The sequence below is a fragment of the Giraffa tippelskirchi genome, chromosome 4 (genome assembly GCF_054371585.1).
Source record: "Giraffa tippelskirchi isolate mGirTip1 chromosome 4, T2T-mGirTip1v1.2.pri, whole genome shotgun sequence".
Classification (NCBI taxonomy): domain Eukaryota; kingdom Metazoa; phylum Chordata; class Mammalia; order Artiodactyla; family Giraffidae; genus Giraffa; species Giraffa tippelskirchi.
Genome location: NC_137278.1, coordinates 187,685,679 through 187,700,571, shown reverse-complemented (window position 1 = coordinate 187,700,571; position 14,893 = coordinate 187,685,679). Strand labels below are relative to the sequence as shown.

Here is a 14,893-nt window from a genome sequence, read left to right as displayed (position 1 = left end):
TGTTCAAACTACCACACAATTGCACTTATCTCACACGCTAGCAAATTAATGGTCAAAATTTTCCAAGCCAGGCTTCAACAGTACATGAACCATGGACTTCCAGATGTTCAAGCTGGATTTAGAAAAGGCAGAGGAACCAGAGATCAAATTGCCAACATCTGATGGATCACACAAAAAGCAAGAGAATTTGAGAAAAACATCTACTTCTGCTTTATTGACTACACCAAAGCCTTTGACTGTGCAGATCACAACAAACTGTGGAAAATTCTTAAGAGATGGGAATACCAGACCACCTGATCTGTCTCCTGAGAAATCTGTATGCAGGTCAAGAAGTGACAGTTAGAACCAGACATGGAACAACAGACTGGTTCCAAATTGGGAAAGAAGTACATCAAGGATATATATTATCTCCCTGCTTATTTAATTTATATGCAGAGTACATCATGTGAACTGCCAGGCTGGATGAAGCACAAGCTGGAATCAAGATAGCCGGGAGAAATATCAATAACCTCAGATATGCAGATGACACCACCCTTACGGCAGAAAGTGAAGAGGAACTAAAGAGTCTCTTGATGAAAGTGAAAGAGGAGAGTGAAAAAGCTGGCTTAAAACTCAACATTCAAAAAAGGAAGATTATGGCACCTTGTCCTATCAGTTCAGTTCAGTTCAGTCGCTCAGTCATGTCTGACTCTTTGTGACTCCATGAATTGCAGCACGCCAGGCCTCTCTGTCCATCACCAACTCCCGGAATCTACCCAAATCCATGTCCATCAGGTCAGTGATGCTATCCAACCATCTCATCCTCTGTCGTCCCCTTCTCCTCCTGCCACCAATCCTACCCAGCATCAGGGTCTTTTCCAATGAGTCAACTCTTCGCATGAGGTGGCCAAAGTATTGGAGTTTCAGCTTCAACATCAATCCTTCCAATGAACACCCAGGATTGATCTCCTTTAGGATGGACTGGTTGGATCTCCTTGCAGTCCAAGGGACTCTCAAGAGTTTTCTCCAATACCACAGTTCAAAAGCATCAATTCTGCAGCGCTCAGCTTTCTTCACCGTCCAACTCTCACATCCATACATCACCACTGGAAAAACCATAGCCTTGACTAGACGGACTTTTGTTGGCAAAGTAATGTCTCTGCTTTTAAATATGCTATCTAGGTTGGCCATAACCTTCCTTCCAAGGAGTAAGCGTGTTTTAATTTCATGGCTGCAATCACCATCAGCAGTGATTTTTGAGCCCCCCAAAATAAAGTCTGACACTGTTTCCACTGTTTCCCCATCTATTTCCCATGAAGTAATGGGACCAGATGCCATGATCTTAGTTTTCTGAACGTTGAGCTTTAAGCCAACTTTTTCACTCTCCTCTTTCACTTTCATCAAGAGGCTCTTTAGTTCTTCTTCACTTTCTGCCATAAGGGTGGTGTCATCTGCATATCTGTGTGATCCACACAGTCAAAGGCTTTGGCATAGTCAATAAAGTAGAAATAGATGTTTGTCCTAACACTTCATGGCAAATAGATGGGGAAACAATGGAAACAGTGGCAGACTTTACTTTCTTGGGCTCTAAAATCACTGCAGATGTTGACTGTAGCCATGAGATTAAAAGATGCTTGCTCCTTGGAGGAAGAGTTATAACCAACCTAGACAGCATATTAAAAAACAGAGACATTACTTTGCTGACAAAGGTCTGTCTAGAAAAAGCTATGGTTTTTCCAGTAGTCATGTATGGATGTGACAGTTGGAGTATAAAGAAAGCTGAGCACCAAAGAATTGATGCTTTTGATGTGTGGTGTTGGAGAAGACTCTTGAGGGTCCCTTTGACTGCAGGGAGATCAAACCAGTCAATCCTAAAGGAAATCAGTCCTGAATCTTCATTGGAAGGACTGATGCTGAAACTCCAATACTTTAGCCACCTGATGCAAAGAACTGCCTAATTGGAAAAGACCCTGAATGCTGGGAAAGATTGAAGGCAAGAGGAGAAAGGGAGGACAGAGGATGAGATGGTTAGATGGCATCACCAACTCAATGGACGTGAGTTTAAGTAAACTCTGAGTGTTGGTGATGGACATGGTAGCCTGGTGTGCTGCAGTCCATGGTGTTGCAAAGAGTTGGACACAACTGAGCGACTGAACTGAGACATCCAGTATTTGGTGAAACACATGAGAGTAAAGCATTAAAAGTTTTGAACACAATCACTTACTATTTGGGGCCCAAAATATTGTGACATATGCAATTCAGGCTTATAAGAAAGATGGAAAATGTTCTTACTGTGTTGAATCACTGGGAAAACGTCCCCCAAATCATAAGCTCTGTACAACTTTGTTTCTTAAATAATGTTCAAATGCCATCTCCACAATTATTATGCTCACCACTGTCCCTGGAAACCTTCATGCTATAGTGTTGATTACTGCATTACAAGAGAATAACTGGACCTGCCTCCCTAAATAAATAAACTCAGACTTTGGCTTCTTGGTGGCTTCTCAATGGAATTAAAAACCAAGTAATTTTGTCAATTAGTTGGTTCTTCTTTATTATGGTAAAATATCAGTTTAACTGATCTTTTATAAATAAGTAGACATTTTTTTTTGACTGAACAAACCACTGTTTTGGCATCATGATCAACACAATCTCAGATTTCCTTACCTGAATGTAAACCTGTACCTTTAAACTCCTCCTATCTTAGCTTTCTCACTGGTAGTTCTCTAATTTTTTTTTTTCCCACTGTGGCTTGGCCTGGCTAAGTACAGTCTCAACTTTTAGTCAAATTTCACCATTATTTACAAACTGACTAAATGATCTTCTAACATAGGTGAAGGCAATAGGGAAAGACCTCATTGGCCCAACATGCCTTATTTACTCCTAGGTTTGATCCTTATGTTTCTCATCCATAAATTACATTTACCACACACATTGGTATTTCATTTTTTTTATATGATGTTGTCCAGTTTTCCTAGCACCCCTTATTGAACAAACTATCTTTTCTCCATTATGTATTCTTGCCTCCTTTGTCATAGATTAATTGAGCACAGATGTGTGGTTTTGTTTCTGAACTTCCTACCCTGTTCTATTGATCTATAAGTTTTTTTTGTTGTTGTTACATTGTTTTGATTATTGTAGCTTTGTAGTATTGTCTGAAGCAAGGGAACCTGATTCTTCCAACTCTGTTTTCCTTTCTCAAGTTTGCTTTGGCTATATGGGGTCTTCAGCATTCCCATACAAATTCTAAAGTTTTTTTTTGAATTCTGTGAAAAATGCTGTTGGTAATTTGACAGGGATTGTATTGAATCTGTGAATCTGTAGATTGCCTTGGGTAGTGCAACCATTTTGACAATATTGATTCTTGTAATCCAAGAGCATGGTATATCTTTCCATTTGTTTGCATCAGCAGCGTATAGTTTTTGGAGTAAGGTCTTCTGTCTCCATAGGTAGGTTTAGTCACACACATTTTCTTCTTTTTGATGCAATGGTAAACAGGATGGTTTCCTTAATTTCTCTTTCATTGTTAGTGTATAGAAATACAATAGATTTCAGTGTATTAATTTTGTATCCTGCAACTTTACTGAAGTTGTTGATGAGCTCTAGTAGTTTTGTGATAATATCATTAGGATTTTATATGTATGGTATCATGTCATCTGCAAACACTGACAATTTTACTTCTTGTTTTTGAATTTGTATTCCTTTTATTTCTTTTTGTTCTCTGACTATTGTGGCTAGAACTTAATTGGTATAGCCACTAATGGAGAGCAGAATGGAGTTTCCTTAAAAAACTAAAAATAGAGCTGCCTACCATATGACCTGACAATTCCACTCCTGGGCATTGAAAAGATACGTGCATCCAATGTTCACTTCAGCACTACTTACAATAACCAAGACATGGAAGTAATCTAAATGTCCATCAGCAGATGAATGGATAAAGAAGATGTGGTATACATCCAATGAAATATTACACAGCCATTAAAAAGCATGAAATAATGCCATCTGCAGCAATAAGGATGGACCTAAAGATTATCATACTAAATAAAATAAGCCACACAGAGACAGACAAACACTATATGTTGCTTATATGTATAATCTAAAAAAGTAGAGACAAACTCACATACAAAATAAATAGACCCATAGACACAGAAAACAAACGTATGACTACCAAAGGGGAAAGAAGGGGAGGGATAAATTAGAGAAGTTTGTGATTAACATAGACACACTGCTATGTATAAAAGAGATAAAACAACAAGGACCTATTGTATAGCACTGGGCAATATACACAGTAATTTGTAATAATTTATAAGGGAAAAGAATCTAAAAAAGAACACACACCCATATGTATATATGTATAACTGAATCACTTTGCTGTATGCCTGAATCTAACACATTATAAATCAATTACACTTAAATAAAAAAATAAAATTTATAAAAGGCATGAAGTAATATTGTATCTGAAGGATTAAATTTTAAAAAGTCATTAATTCCTAAGAATAAAGTAGTAGAAAAAGGAAGTAAAGGAGATGGGTGAAGGTACAGTAGACTTTATATTCCATTCCAAGTATAGGCCTTTATTCCATAGGTGGTAGGGTAATATTAAAGCAGTATAATGACAAGGTTAGGTCTGTAGTTCAGATCAGTCATTTTAGCAAAAATGCAGAGGAACAGATTTCCAGAGGACAAATCCAGAGTGTGGTAGATATTGGTTAGAAGGCTAGGCACCATAAAATGTAAGAAAAGAAGATGACAGATTTGAGGTGGAAAAAGCCAGCTTTACTTTCTTTCCACCATTAAACTTTAAGTGTAAATTGATTTGTTAGATTAGAAAAGTAACAGAAAGGAAACTGTGTGCATATGATGGAGTAGTAGTGAAGATTAAATGAGTATGTGAACAGTGCTATAAATTGTTTGCTGTTATTATCATAAGGCAGGGGAAAGTAAAAATTTGAATAAGTTAACTGACCTCAACTGACAAGCATCAGTGGAGAGCTACCCTCATGGTCTGGACCCAGGACACAGATCTGCTAGAAGGCCTGTGATGAAAAGGGAAGGAATGCCAGAGGAGTCCCAGTAGGTGTGGACAAAAGAAAACTGCTTTGTAAAATAAAGTTAGTGCATGAAGGGAACACAGCTGAAGTAGAGTATGCTCTGAGTCACTTCTTGTAAAGATGAAGAAAAAAGGAGATATTTGAATTCACCATAACACTGCCTGTTCCCTAAATTGCAGCAGGATACCTTCAGATCCCCTGAAAAATAAGTGTCATTGCATTCTACCTTCTCCTGCCATGCTCTGAAAGTTACACAAGGAAGATGCAAAAGCATTTGCATAGAAATCCATAGAAGTGCCACATGTACATTCCATCAGCATTTTGCTTTGCTCAAGGATTTTTGTGGACCTAAAAAAAACTCTGATCTGTTTGGAAAGAGGATTTGCATTTGCAAATAGGTTTACAAGCAGATCCAACAAGCAGCATTTTGCCATTTGCAAATCCACTTAAACATCTGGGTGCCTTTTTAGCCCCTCAAGTTTTGTATAATGGACAGCCCTAGAATCACAGTTTGGACTTCATTTTTAAAATCAAGCAAAATGTTAAGTAATTTGTATAATTTCTGTTTTGAAAGCACAACCTATCCTGTTAATGAAATAAAAGATAAACAGAAACTAGGCTTTGTCTGTTAAAGGAGTATTGAATAAATGAAATCAAAGAAGAAATGATAATCAATGCACCTGAACTTTATTAATTGGGGAAATAATAAGTGGCATTTCAGTGAAACAAGCTTGTAATGAGAGTTTTAATTTAGACTTAAATTCTACCTGTTGTCCTAATGGTAAAAAAACCCCCAAAAACTGTATTGACTACTTATTTATTGAGAACCTAAAGCTATATCTCCTACATAACCTTTTTATATTAAAAATAAACCAGTGAGTTTCTTTTCTAGTTTAAAAAATAATATTATAATATAGTCAATATAAGATTTATTCAGACTAAATTTATACTTTACCAGTAGACTGTAAGAATTCCATTAATGCTTCATTGATATTGTCAATGGAGAAAAAGCAAAATGGATGCATTGCTTCTGCTCCACTGGGTCTGTAATGAAGCAGCATTATAGCAGCTGCTGTCTTTTTAAACAGCTTTGTTTTTCTCTAAGGCATCACTTGGTATAATGCAAGAATCTCCAGAAAAATATCTTTTGACCTAGTGGCCCTCCCCTTATATTATTTGTAATTTTTTCAAGATCTGTGGCCATCTATTTGCCACTGTGGTGCTAGAAGATAATTTGAAATGTACAATAAAAATTTAAAATAGAAACAGAGAGTTTGAGATTGATATAATCCAAAACATCCGTGCTAGTGAATCTTAACATTTTAGGAATATTGTCTATCAGAATGTGTCTACCTTTAGTGATATGATGGAGAACTTTCTAAGGTGGTGGAAATCTCAACCATTGTTCTTCTTTTTCTTGTTAAGAAAAAGGTGTATGAAACATTCTATACAGCACAATTGACATTTTGTCAAACTATCAAACTATGGCGATGAACTGGAAACATGTCCAGTTAACTTGTTTCAGCAGTTGGCATGACACTGTCGTTACCAACTATATTACGCAGTAATCCACTTTGCTAATAAGGTAGCATAAATGAACAGCTAGGTCTTTTGAGGTTTAGTTCATTCTGTCTGTATGTCTGTGTGTGCGATTTAACTTCTACACATCCATTCCAAAAGATAGAAAATATTTCAAGGCTAAGATTTTTAAATCCAGAAACTTACATTTCTGAAATTATGATGCTGTGGGCATCTACATTAATAACAAAAATATAAAGCCATGAAAGAAAAATATAATTAATGCACTAAATTAGCTGCAAAAAAAAGGAATAAATGCACTGCCTGAAGAACCATCACACTTAAGCTTCCTTTCTAAAATGTAACCTCTAAAAGGTGAAGTTTTAGTTTTCCCATGGCCTGAAAATATCTGATGCACACTAGATATTCAAAATATACTCATGATTTTCAACCAGAATTCTCCTAAATTCCCAAATTTTGTATTGACAGTATTACTCTCAGATGATCTAACACAGAATGTCCAATAACGATTCTTCCTTAACTCTTTTACCCACTAAAGCCCCTGCTTCCCTCCCACGTGAGCTCTACTAATAAAGACGGATTATTTCAGTGAATGGTACCACCATTTATCTACTGCCAACATCAGCCACACAGATGCCATCCTGGATTCCTTTCCCATACTCCACATCAAATCAGTCACCTTGACCTATTCGTTTATCATCTGACACAGCTGTCAATTCCATTCACTATCCCTCACCAGCCTGTCACCCTGTAAGTTTAGGTTCTCAGTACTTATCCTTTTGATTATTGATTATTTCATTTGACTATACATCAAAAGTTTACCTTTCTTGGTCTTGCTTACTTATTTCTAATTCATTCTTTACACTCTTGCCAATGACCTTTCTAAAATGTCAAACTGAGTACATCACTCATCTTCTTTAAAAGGTATCAATGGCTTTCTATTATGTTAAAGATAAAATCGGAACCCTAGTTTATGCTATGTCTTTCATGATCTGCCTTCTTGTCCCTCACAGAATTACCTTTTTCTTTATCCTTATTGATTCCATACCAAACTACTTGCAGCCCCTCAAATGTGACACACTTTCTCTTGTCTGATTTATTCACATGTACTATTCCCTATGCATGGAATATTCTCTGTCTTTCACTATCAACTTCAACACTTGATGCTGAACACAAGGCATTATCTTCTCTACAAAGCATTCCCTGATCTTCATGCTCAAGGTTTGGTTTCTACATGGAACTCAGTGTACATCTTTGGCTTAACAATCATTATATAATGTTTATTTAATTGGTTCTTTCACTAGAATGTGAGCATGTTGATGGTGGGAATTGTGTCTTAAACCTCCATCTCCACCAACTATTTTTATGCTTGACGTGTTGAATTCATTCATTTATTCATTCATTCATTCAACAAATATTAATGTGCAGCTGTTATTTGTCAGGATTTATTTTTTAGTCTTTGAATTAGGTAATGAACAAAACAAAGATCCTACATCATAGGTCGAATTGTGTCTCCTAAAACTCAAGTACGCTTCTTTGGTTGGCAATACACTAAGCTTATTGTCACACACGATTCTGGGGAAAAGTGCAACCCAGGACCCCACTATAAGGAACAGCAGGAAGATCTACGTGTGGGGCTCTCCTGGAGTCTGCCTCACGCTCCGATGCTCCGTGATTGTCTGATTTCAGTGTGCACCCTTTCATTAAAGGAAACTATAAGCATGAGGATAGCAACTTTAAGTTGGTTCTACTAGTCTTTTCAGCAGATTATTGAACCTGAGGGTGGTATTTAGAACTCCCAAACTTTTCAAAGGCTAAGAAATCTACAGGGCACATTAAATATTTGTGAACATCACTCGACTTGCCACAACCCTCCAGTCTACTTTCTACACAACAAGTATAGAAATTCTTTAAAAATATAAATCACTTTACTTCTGTGCTCAAAACTTTCCAATGACTTCCTGGTTTGTATAGGATGAAATACAAATGTGTTAATATGGATTACGAATGATATATTTACTAGGACCTCTCGAAAACTGTCTGATTTCAGAGCAAACTGCTTTCTTTGATCATGGACTGGCTATAGCCTAGCCAGCCTTCCCTGATCATTTCTTGTCTTAGGGATTTTTAACTTACTCTTCTTTTTGCCTTTAATATCCTTTTCGTTGTTTTCCGTGTGTCATTTCCCTAATATCTTCCCCAATGCCTCCTACTTTAACATGCACCTTAAATTCCCATAGTAATTTCCACAGGGCCACACCCTATACAGATATCACTTTAACAGTGCAGCTTCCCACAGCCCATCTGCCTGACCATATGCCCAAACCATTAGCCACCACTCATGAGTCAGTAAAAACCTAAATATAGTGGACTTTTACTGCTATTCAATTTTCCCATGACGACAAGGAAAACAGCATGCAAAACCATTGAAGTGATTTTTTTTTCTTACCTTCTTCAATCAGTCTTGGCACCTGCTGGTCTTAATGTCACAGTATTCCAGATAGGATGTTGTTTTTCACCTTGGAAGTGCCATCCACAAATGAGGCAGCTTTTCGCTGGTCAACAGAAATCTGCTCATAGGGCACCACTCATGCAATTATGGGATCCAGCATCTCTTCACGTGGCTCCAAAGTCAGTCCTAGGAACAAGATGTTACTGCTTGAGAATACGAGTGTCTCCTTGTATTCCCAAGACAGATTGTTTCTGCACAAACCAATTATCTTTTATTATAAAATTCTGAGCCCTGCCCTCTCTATGAAAGCCTTTCTCTAACATCAAAGACATTATAGTATTTTAGTTTTCAAGATTATTTTACATTTTTCAGTCATAGGAGCTGTTTCAATTAATGTCCAATAGCAAGCCAGGTATTTTTTTAACATAAATAAGTGTATTGCATAGTTAAGGTAATTGTAAGAAGGAGGAAATGCCTTTAGGAAATAGTCACTAAACTTTTTAGAGGAAAACAAATAAGAAATTTCAGCTAAGCAGAGGGATCCCAGAAGGCTTCCCTGGGAAGCTGAAATCTATGTTAAAGTCAGATTATCTTAGCCAGATGAAGAAGACTGTTTCAGGAAAAGTGTTGTGTCCAGAGACACTGAGCTGGGAAAAAGCTTGGCACATTTATAAATCTGAATCAGGTCTCCCAAAATGACTATGCTGGAGAGTGACTCAACGTGAGGATAAAGAGATACAAATGCCAGAGGTTTTGTTCACCCAGTTCTCATTGCTATACTTTTCACATCAGCAGCTTATTTTTCTGTGCAATATAATTAAAAATATGGAGACAGGGATACACCTGTAAGTAGAAGGAAATACTGTCTCCTAGATGTTACTTATCTTCTCCACAGCAGATACATATCTTCATAACCTTGATTAGAGAAATACGGGCAAAAAGGATTTTTGCAAGACCAAGGATATCATAAATTCTCTGATGATTAGCCCAACTCTAGAAACTACATGTAGAGTCCAGGAAGGGCCACCTTTTGTAAAATCTAGAGCTGGAAGGCATCTTCCAAGTGAGTCTGTTTAAGGACAAAGAAAAATTTGAGATTGAAATCTGATATAAAAACCATCAAGTGGGTTTATTTTTTTCTACTTTTCTTTGAACTTCTCTGTGAATAAAAAAAAGTATGGGGCAAAAATACACAATCAAGTACAAAGAAAAAGTGTTAGGTCTATTCCAAGGTTTTAATTCTAAACTTCTATGTACTTCATCTTCAGCTATTTTAATGCTTATCAGTTAAAATGAGTTGTCAGTAAACATTATGATCATTATTTAAATCAATTTGATAAACATTATATACTAAAAATAATGCTAAATATCATTCTTGAAAAGTGAAAGTGTTAGTCGCTCAGTCATGTCTGACTCTTTGCAACCCCATGGACAACAGCCTGCCAGGCTCCTCTGTTCATGGGATTCTTCAGGCAAGAACACTGGAATGGGTAGTCATTCCCTTCTCCAGTGGATCTTCCCGACCCAGGAATCGAACCTGTATCTCCTGCATCTCCTGCATTGCAGGCGGATTCTTTACCATCTGAGTCATCAGGGAAGCCCCTATCAGTCTTGAGACAAACTGAAATTCTCTAAAATTATAGCCTTGAAAATATATGTCTCTTGTGTGTGGCTAACCCAGCTAATTCATGGCGGCTTTCCACCTGAACTCTTTCTATAACCTAAGATGCCTAATCCCCTTAATCCAATTAGTTTAATTAATTGCACATATCTTAATTATTCTCTTTAGTTACCTAGTTATTATATATATGACATGAATATTAGGTTCTCTAGATCACTTTCTTTAAAAGGAGAAAGATTATAAAAGCAAAAAAATGGATTATGTTATCTGCTTAAAAATGAGAAATTATAGAACAGGGTGAAAGACATAAAAAGAAGAGAATGCAAAATGAAGTTGTTTTTAAATATATTACAGGTCATAATCAAAAGTTTATTAGTAAAGCATTAGCTTAAATTTATTTATTCAATGAATGTTTATTAAATAATTTCATTTGCCAGATATTGATCTAGGTACAGGGATTAAATCAGAAATTTAATAAATGATAAACCAAGATTATTGTCTTTGTGGTGGTTAAATTCTGGTGGGCAGGGAGGATCAGTAAATAATTTTTATAAGTTAATTACAAATTATGTTATAAGGTAATAAAGGCTATGGGCAACAAAGGTAGCGCAGAATATAGGAGTATGAAATGCCAGAGGAGGAATGTATCAGGAAGAATTTTATAGTTGGTAAGGGTTGACAGGGGCTTCCCAGGTGACTCTAGTTGTAAACAACCCGCTCTGCCAATGCAGGAGACTTAAGAGACATGGGTTCGATCCCTGGGTTGGGAAGATCCCCTGGAGGAGGGCACAGCAATCCACTCCAGTATTCTTGCCTGGAGAATCCCATGGACAGGGGAGCCTGGCAGGCTACAGTCCATGGGGTCACACAAAGTTGGACACACCTGAAGTGACTTGGCGCACACACACACACATACACATATACACACACACACAAGGACTGACTACATTGAGAGGGTGACTTTGTAGCAAAAATTTGAAGGAGAAAGAAATTATATGTTTTTGTGTCCTGAGAGAAGAATATTTCAAGCAGTTAGAGTGAAACAGCTCAAAAGCCCTATGATTAGGATGTGTCTGGTACGGTAAGGACAGTGTGACCCAGGTGGGAAGACAGGTCATAGAAGACCAGATCATTCAAGTTCTTGGATGCCTTAATAAGGTCTTGGGATTTAACTAAGAGTGATTTGAGGCGCTATTAGACGTTTTGATGGAGACAGATATGCTATGGCTTATGTCTTAAGGAATCTCTGTGGCTGCTACACTGAAAGTAAGTTACGGGGAGCAGAACATAGGAAGAAGCAAGAGAACCAGTTGGCATATGCACTGGTCAATTTTACATGTAAACCAGGCTAGGTGGTAGCACCCAGTTACTTATTCAAATACAAATCTCGGTGTGACTGTGAAGGTATTTTTGTGAATGTGGATAATATGCACGATCAGTTGACTGAGATATATACTTTCCGTAATATGGGTGGCCCTCATCCAGTAAGTTCATGGTCTTAAGAACTAAAAATGAAGTTTCCTAGAGTAGAATATTCCCTGATAGCTCGGTTGGTAAAAAATCCACCTGCAATTCAGGAGATCCCGGTTCGATTCTTGGGTCTGGAAGATCCACTGGAGAAGGGACAGGCTACCCACTCCAGTATTCTTGGGCTTCCCTTGTGGCTCAGCTGGTAAAGAATCTACTTGCAACGCAGGAAACCTGGGTTCCATCCCTGAGCTGGGAAGATCCCATGGAGAAGGGAACAGTTACCCATTCCAGTATTCTGGCCTGGAGAATTCCATGGACAGACACGACTGAGCTACTTTCACTTCACTTCAGAGTAGAAGAAGTTCTACTTCAAGACCATAGCATCAACTCCTGTCTGAGTTTACAGTCTGCAGGACTGTCCTACAAATTTTTGAACTTTCCAGTCCCACAACTGTGTGAGCCAACTCCTTAAAATAAGTCTCTTCATCTTACCTATGTCTCTATGAGTTTCCCAGGTGGTACAGTGGTAAAGAATCTGCATGCCAGTGCAGGATACATAAAGGGAGATATGAAAAGACATAAAGAGAGGAGGAAATGGCAACCCACTCCAATATTCTTGCCTGGAGAATCCCATGGACAGAGGAGCTTGGTGGGCTTCAATCCATAGGGTCGCAAAAAGTCAGATATGACTGAGCACACACACAGACCATAGATCTATATATCTGTAGGTAAACACAATCAATAGGATATGTAGATTTATATATGATATATACAGCAAGTCCCCTACATACGAACATTTCCTTTCTAAGAGGGCATGCTTAAGTCCAATTTGTTCACAAGTCCAACAAAGTTAGGCTTAGGTTCCCAACTAACACAATCAGCTATATAGTAGTGTAATAGGTTTATAATACTTTTCCCACAGATAATATATAAAAAGAAATACAAAAAGAAGACATTTCTAATCTTACAGTACAGTACCTTGAAAAGTATAGTAGTACAGTACAACAGCTAGCATACAGGGGCTGGCATCAAGTGAACAGGAAAGAAGAATTACTGACTGGAGGAGGGATGAGAAGGTGGGAGATGGTAGAGCTGAAGCGTCATCAGTGATAGGAGTCAACTGGAGGGCAAGCTATCTCTTCACCTGGTTCCACTGTTTTAATTATTTTCACTATTGTTTCTGTCTTTATCACTTGGCACTTCTTACCAGGACTAGCTACATCACCACTGCTTTTAATGCTTGCTTCTGGAAATCCAGAGCTTGAAATAAAGATACTGTACGGCTGCACAGTACTGTACAATAAAGCACACAAAAGTACAATCACTTGTAGAGGATTCATGCACATGACAAATGTACGCCAAACATGTGAACTAACTTACGTGATTTTACATGCAAACGCATATCTGAATCTTTGAAAGTTCGTGACTTAACATTCGTATGTAGGGGACTTACTGTACTTATACATGTTTGTGTATGTATATCCATATATGTGCATATATACATATGCTTTATATATATATATATACATACACACACATCTTATTGTTTCTGTTTCTGTAGACAACCTTGACTGAAAAACAAGGCTGTTGCTATAATCCTTGTAAGACAAACTGGTGGCTGAGAACAGGATGGTATTGGTGTGGTAGTGAGAATCACCTGATTCTGCATTTATTTTACTGCCACTGATGTCTACAGAGTATCATCTTTAGAAGTAATTCATCTGAAGTCTGAAAACAATTTACTATGACAAGATGATTCCACCGTTTTTTTTTTTTTTTTTAAGGGAGGGTAAAAGTTAGACGTCTGGGAATTTTCTAGACTGTAATTTGAAAGGCACTCAACCTCTGCACAGAATTGGTGGCCCTATTCCCAAGCCCCGACCACTGCTGTGAAAGGGAAAGGGAGAAGGCTGAAGGTATAACCTAAGGGTGTCAACTGTTCCTTATTGAACAAGAACCTGCACACACAATGTCAGTGATGTGATTAATCATCCTCTGGTCCAAAAAAAAGGTCGTTCATGCTGAAATTTTGATTTATGTGTGCTCTTGCATTATCTCCTAAACCCTAGCCACTTGCCAGCATGCACACTCTAATGAGTTTGGCATTTGTGTAGGACTTTAGCAACATTAAATAATGAATCCCTCTAGAACATCGTCTTGTGTTACTACATCCTACTCAATTTCTAAGTGGAGAAAATACAGATGATGCATAATTTGACTAAATCTTCACATCTAGAGGAGTAAGGAATAATTAAATGTGTTCCAACATTATATTATAGAATAATTAAATGTGCCTCATAGAGCCCACTGGACACCACAGACCTAAATAACTGAAGATTTCAACTTTATCAAGGAAATTAGGAAAGTAGGCTAATCTTCAAAGGACTTTTGTATTTACTAGAGTTAATATTATCTAATATTCCTTGTGGCTTAGCCATAATTCTCCAGCTAGCATGATGTTCTCTCACAAACTGACTACGTTTTAATGAATCATGACTTACATGTAAATTTAACCCTCTTCTTTAAAATGGTAAGGTAATAAATTTTATAATTTTTTGTCCTTTTAAAAACTGTTTCTTTGACATGGAGTTAAAATTCATTGCTCTACTACTATGGTAAAATGCCTTGTAGCTCTCATGTTTGGCTTTGATCACCAACTACTACTAAACATATCTGTGTGTCTGAAACTTTGCAACGCTATGTCATAAACCAAAATGCTAACAGCAATAATCTATGTGAAGATGGCAGCTGCTGAGATATCAAAATAGATTTTCTCTAAAA

General features: G+C 37.4%; 1 protein-coding gene across 8 annotated transcripts in view; it reads right to left on the bottom strand.

The window, feature by feature from the left end:
* Positions 1 to 14,893, bottom strand: part of LMO3 (LIM domain only 3) — a 322,779-nt gene that overhangs the window by 303,060 nt on the left and 4,826 nt on the right. For all 8 annotated transcript variants that reach the window (XM_081483356.1, XM_081483354.1, XM_081483351.1 and 5 more), the window contains one exon: positions 9,019 to 9,207. The gene's annotated coding sequence lies outside the window, so the exon portion shown is untranslated. The remainder of the gene's footprint in view (positions 1 to 9,018; positions 9,208 to 14,893) is intronic.